The sequence below is a fragment of the Atta cephalotes genome (genome assembly GCF_000143395.1).
Source record: "Atta cephalotes unplaced genomic scaffold scaffold00016, whole genome shotgun sequence".
In the NCBI taxonomy this organism is placed as follows: Eukaryota; Metazoa; Arthropoda; class Insecta; order Hymenoptera; family Formicidae; genus Atta; species Atta cephalotes.
In genome coordinates this window covers 5,319,073-5,325,474 of record NW_012130080.1, presented here as the reverse complement: position 1 = coordinate 5,325,474, position 6,402 = coordinate 5,319,073, and the positions used below count along the sequence as shown (strand labels likewise).

At 30.2% G+C, this 6,402-nt stretch overlaps 1 pseudogene; it reads left to right on the top strand.

Moving 5' to 3' along the window:
* Nucleotides 1-3,409: 3,409 nt before the first annotated feature.
* The window catches only part of LOC105618374, a 7,379-nt pseudogene continuing 4,386 nt past the window's right edge, over nt 3,410-6,402 (top strand).

The window sequence follows — 6,402 nt, the reverse complement described above, 5'->3', positions numbered from 1 at the left end:
ATACTTTGCTACAAATAACTGTAACATTGTTAATATCATTAACTCTTGAAATCTTTTAAATTGCATTGCATGCATGCGATGATTTTGTTTTATTCCATTCTCATTAGATGATTCAACATAATTAACACACGAGCAGGTATATTAATTTACATTTATTTCTTCTTAAAACCATGCTAACGTTTATTAAAACATGTATTATGTGCGTGACTCACAAATCTCGGACAAACTATGTGTACAATCAGCACGGAAATGAGGAAATTACAAGATTATCTGACTTATTGCTCAATATTTATGATATTTAAACAGATCATCACTTTTCTTCGTCTTTTCTTCATATCCATGCAATAAGGAAACAAGGAATTTGTCGAAGTCGAAGTTGTCATCGAAGTGAAACATGCGTGTACGTCGCAGCTATTGCACAATCACAGAATAAACTTTTTCCCTTTCCATTTTCATTTTGCTTTCATTTGTGTAAGCAAACATCGTGGTATTGGCGAAACAATCAGACGAAATGACGCCAGTCAATCGAATCCACTTGTAGTAATTGTGACTTCTAACAGTGAATTACGCCAGTTCTACCAAACACTGACCGCGTTCGTCGACGTGTCACACTTATAAGACGACATGTTTTATTTCAGTTTACATTCGGACACGTACCTTTGAACACCCTCTCCTCGAACGAACATCGCTGAAACGATAAGTTTTATTTATTCGTAAAATCGTGCGCAATAAAGAAGATATTCGACAGGAGCTCAGTCTTAAACTGTGATAAAAAAAGCTCTTATTTTGTTTCTGTTTTAATAAATTTATTAAGAAAACTCGTCGTCTTCGTCGCAGCATTGTTATATAATTAGAAACAAAAAAGATAAGCGCGACTTTTAGAACTAAATTTAAATACGCACGAAACTTGGATCTTAAATATGCACAAAGTGTATAGAATTTTTAATTAACTCTTGATTAATTGTAGAATTTAACATTAAAATTATCTCAATAAAACAGTCACGCCTTTCTAAACAAAAATATTATTCTACATCGCTCTCATATCATATTATATTCATTGTATATCAAACACTATAATTATTTGATTAATGATGTTCATTGTGTAATGATGTTCATTGTGTAACGCATAAAGCATAAAAAGTGCACAAAAAGAGAAGCATTATTCAAATAAAACTTAATTAAGCAAATTTTGTGCGTGATTGCGATCAAGTTAGTGACGTTATAAATGCGAATGAGTTGCAAAAATAAAAACTGCAATGTTAATTCTGGGATCATCCATTTCAGAATCAATGAATCGAACGGAAAAGTATGTCAACAAAATTAATCACCTAGTTGACCTGTTTGTATTTATTATAATTGTTTGGCTAATTGTAATGATTAATGTAAAATTATGCTTGCGTGTTTCGCGCTTACATAATGCGTACGTTGTATCGGAGCATATCTTTCAAGCGATGATTATCACGCGGATTATCACAAACATTACATACCTGTCAAAGAAAAAAAATCTTTTCTAATGCTCGTTTCTACAAGTGTATACATTTGTAGCTCACATATTAATATATAGATTAACTTTACAAACTCTCACATATTAATATGTAGATTAACTTTACAAACTCTTTATTTTTTCTAATCCTAAGAATTCAAAGAAGATGAAGAGCAAGTTGAACCGACATTAAAGTTAGTCTATACTGAAATAGGCATCATAAACAGAATCTAAATTATATCTAAAAATTAGAATTAATTTGAAGCGCTTGAAAAAAAGTTGAACAAACGGGCCAAGATCGTTTCGGAAAATCTGTGGCTCTCAAAATTGAACACATAAATTACAGAATTGTAATTTCCCCACTAATCTAATTATTCTAAAATGAACGAAAGTTTTTCCTTTAATTTCAATAAAAAGAAGAAGCATGTGCGATATTCCCATGCGAAATACACGCGCGAATGCACCGCTCGCGGCCACCAAGCAATATCGATCCGGGGGTACAAAAGATTTAAAAGTTATGAAACCGAGTGTCTTACATAAAATGGAGACACTTAAAGTTATTATGATAACCGCGCTCACGTAACGCAGCCTGTATTCGGGGGCTGCATTCGCTCGATGACACTTTTAATGAAAAAGGATCGGCAATCCCACAACAAGAAAAAAGATGTTTATGCCTGTTTCTACCAATGTAATGAGATTAAAATTAATTTGTTTATTAGTTCTAAAAATTAGGAAAAGATATAGAGTAGAATTTGAATCGAACGAAATAAAAGAAAGGTCACACACGATAAATAAATAATTGGGTCACAAATCGGAAACTAGTTTAATTAAGCATAAATTAATTAAGCACAAAGATCAAAACTAGTTTTCTTTTACAAAATTAAACAATTTAGATACGTTGCGACTTCACTTATAATTAATCATCTTTAGCTAAATTAAAATTAAAATAGAAAAGAAATTAAGGGATTAAATGTACATAAAGATTTGTTAAATAAATCACAGAAAGATTCAAAAACATTTTGTAAAAAAAGCTATGAAGTTGAACCGAGATCAAAGTTAATCCACATTCATAAAAATAGACATTAATCAGATAAAATTCTTTACAAATGTCGAATTTGTTTAACAGATGCGCATGATTTTGTCGACTAAATTTTGATGAACTGAATTATATATTTATAATTATATGTTAAACTGAATTAATAATGAATTAATAATATAAATTCTATATAATTATAAATACATAATTATATAAACTTTTAATTTCTTCTTCGTTAATCTACTTTTTGTTTGGATAAAAACAATCGTCGCGTCACTTTCGTTTATTCACGATAAATTCACTGATCTGTTATTGCGGTTATAGTCTATAGTGACAGACTTTGCTTCACAAATGTCGGGGCGAGTGCCGCGGATCAAGTCGAATCTAATCATCTTATTTATGATATATATATATATATATATATATATATATATATATATATATAGATAGATAGATAGTAATATTTTCATAATGTATTTTCCTATAATGGACGAGGTAGAGTAAGTTAAAGACATCCTCGTGACAATATCGCCTTGACTGCAATTAATACTTGGTTCACGGTCAAGTTTAATAGACTTGTAGTGTCTTCACTCGTAAATATCATCACCAATCGTCTTAACTAACGATCAAAGTATGGAGATCGCGATTGTCACATGTTACGATTAATCTAATCGCCATCGAAAGCCCGTGATATTGTTAATTCTTTCAAAACATGAAAGATTTCTTCTTTTATGAATAAATATTTTATTTTTTCTGTTTCTTTATTTATATCTTTTTTTATCTTTTTACAAACACGTACATTATTTCATAAACTAAATAACGTTTGCAAACAAAAAATGTTGGTCTTTATTGTTATTGACTGAACCTCGCATTAATTGGTATTTTTCAGAATGAAAGACGGTAGCAGTTCGGACAGCAGGCAGGGTTACGTGAATCATGGCTTAAGCGAATCCACCAACAATGTGGATCTCATTCATTCGTTTCGATCTCTTCACAATTCGCACGGAAATCATCGTGACATGCAGGGCTCTTCAGATTTCATCTGTAAGTTCTAAATGAAAATATATAAAATCGTATTTTTCGTTTAGCTGCACAGAATGAGTACTTAGAAAGAGAATTATTAGGAGATATTAATACTAGGACAGTTTGATAAATCAATAACTTTTATTTTTAAATTAAAATTTGATTTATTTTTTAATATGAAAAAAATCTTCTTTTAAAAAGTCACTGATTTATCAAATTACCCACGAATAAACGTATTATATTTACAATCGTATTTAAAGCATAATTCACTTCTCTATGCGGCGAGGATATCACAAAAGTGAGTATCTATCGTAAAACTTCGGACAAGCATGTGATAGCGACTCATTTGAAATCAGTTGAGATCTCGCTTATACTTTATGTAGATCACGAGGATGATAATGATAAACTCATTATCTAAACTTAATTTCACAGAGATAAGTTGAATTGGCTCTGTCATATTGTCATTTACATCATCTTGAAATATAAAGTAAGAAGATGTACTTGTAAATATATTTAAGTTAAATATATTAAGTTAAATATATTAAAGTAGCAAATATAAAATGTTTGAAGAATTTTTAATTTAGTTTTACATAACAATGTATAATAGAGGCGGCGGTAAATATTTTCTGATCTGTTTACATTTTCATATAAATTTATTGATATCGAGCTTTGCATTATGATACAAATTTCGGGTTAACCGTAAGCCGCGGCTCCAATTTATTCAGCACTACAAAGATAAAAACTTTTGTCTCAGCTGCATTATATTTGTATCAATCGTTGATAAAAAAAATCTGTGATAAAATTCAATAATTGCTGTTTTTCATGTGATAATAATAAACTCCATTTCGATAAAAAATTTTATAAAAATGTTTTTATTTTAATATTCAACAATTTATTTAATATATTAGAATACATCAAGCCTCAATATTACACGCGTCCCGCATGCATCAATCGTCCTGTGCATTGCGCACAAAAATAATAACAATGTGAAATCTCTCTAGTAATAAAATAAATAATTAAAAAATTTTTTGATCGTTTTTTTTTAGGGAGTTACTATCAAAAACTGTATTGCATCTGATGACATTAACGAATACAAGATTATGGTAATGTACCTTCATGCACGTCGTCAATGATTTTATTTCGCGAAACTGGTTCGCCTTCCTTGGCGGGCGAATGAAAGATCGGTCTTCTGAACAGCGCGTAATGCTTTTAGAAATACATCTCAGCGCGTGTATACGATAGTATATGTATATACGATATATATTTTTTTTCCCTTCTTCTTTTCGCCGAGATAATAAATTCAAGTGTCGCGCTGTCTGTATGAGAGTAGATACAAGAGCTCCGTCCTTGTTACCGTGCATGTCACGTTGCGTTTTTGCGTACTGCACGAAATTATTTATGGGCTAACGTGGCGAACCGCGAATGATACGACATACGTGAATCCGCCGTGTTAAAAGTACATGGCCATTATGAAGTTTAGCCAGCTGATTTTTTCAGATCATTTTTCTTTGCTTTACAAGTGGATAAAAAAATTATATAACTGAAATGATAATTGAAAAAGGATTGGAAACATTTTTGCATTTAATCACCGCAAACATTACTTAAGGCAGAAGCATCTTCTTATAACATAATAAGATTTTATAGAACTAAGAATGAAAATAATAGCACCGGAAACGTGAATAAATTAAATAGACTATAAATGCAAATCAATAGACTATAAATTGACAGATGAAAAATTACGATTGCATGAGTTAATAATAAGATCTTTTAAGTATAATAAGTATTATAAAATAAACTTCCATATGTGTGTATTTAAAGAATACATAAATAAATAAAGGGCTGAACTTATATTCTCTATATTTTTATTGACATTTAAGCTTATACATAAACAGGATATAATTACTACTAGCTTAATATTTGACACTTGACGTATTCTAATATATTATATAAAATAAATTTATTGAATATTAGAATAAAAAACGTATACGTTTTATACGTAGTATTAGTTTATTACGTAGATAGTAGTATTTTATACATAGATAGTTTATTTTTATTTTAGAGGAAAATTAAGAACAAATTTTGCTATCATATTCTTATCATAAAATTGTATGTGCGAACAGTGATCGAAGAGCCAGGGGATGACGAGGCCAAGCAGAAGGAAAGTCTTCTGAAATCACTATTGCAGCACACGAGGCGGCGTGCCAGGGCCATATGTACGAAGAAGACCCTTTACAAGAGACTGCCGATCTTGAACTGGCTGCCAAGGTACAACACTCAAGATGCACTCGGAGATCTAGTGGCCGGGATTACCGTGGGCCTCACCGTCATTCCTCAGTCGCTGGCATACTCAAGAGTCGCCGGTTTACCGACGCAGGTACATAAACAAACAAGACAGTTATCGCTCATATAATGACTTACATAGAATTACGAAGAGTTGCAAAGATCATGCTGAAATTACGTTAATACATTTGATCTTTTATTCAATCAAAAATTCATAATAAAAAAAGAAAAAAGAAAAAGAACAGAATTGGAACAGTTTTCAGAAAAAGAATATGAAGATTCTTCGCAAATTTTCAAGAGAAAATAAATAATAATAATAATAATATTATTAAATATTAATCATGCTTTTTAATTATATAATTACAAATAAATTTACTTGATAAAATTTTATTGATAAAAGTTTGATGTTTATTCTATAAAAAAAATAATATCTTTTATATATATTTTCTACATATATATATATATATATATATATATATATATATATTTATTTACTACTATAGTATACTTACTTTTAACTTTTTTACGTTTACGACGTACCGGTTTAACGTTTAATTAGGTCGTACGTTTACCGTTTACG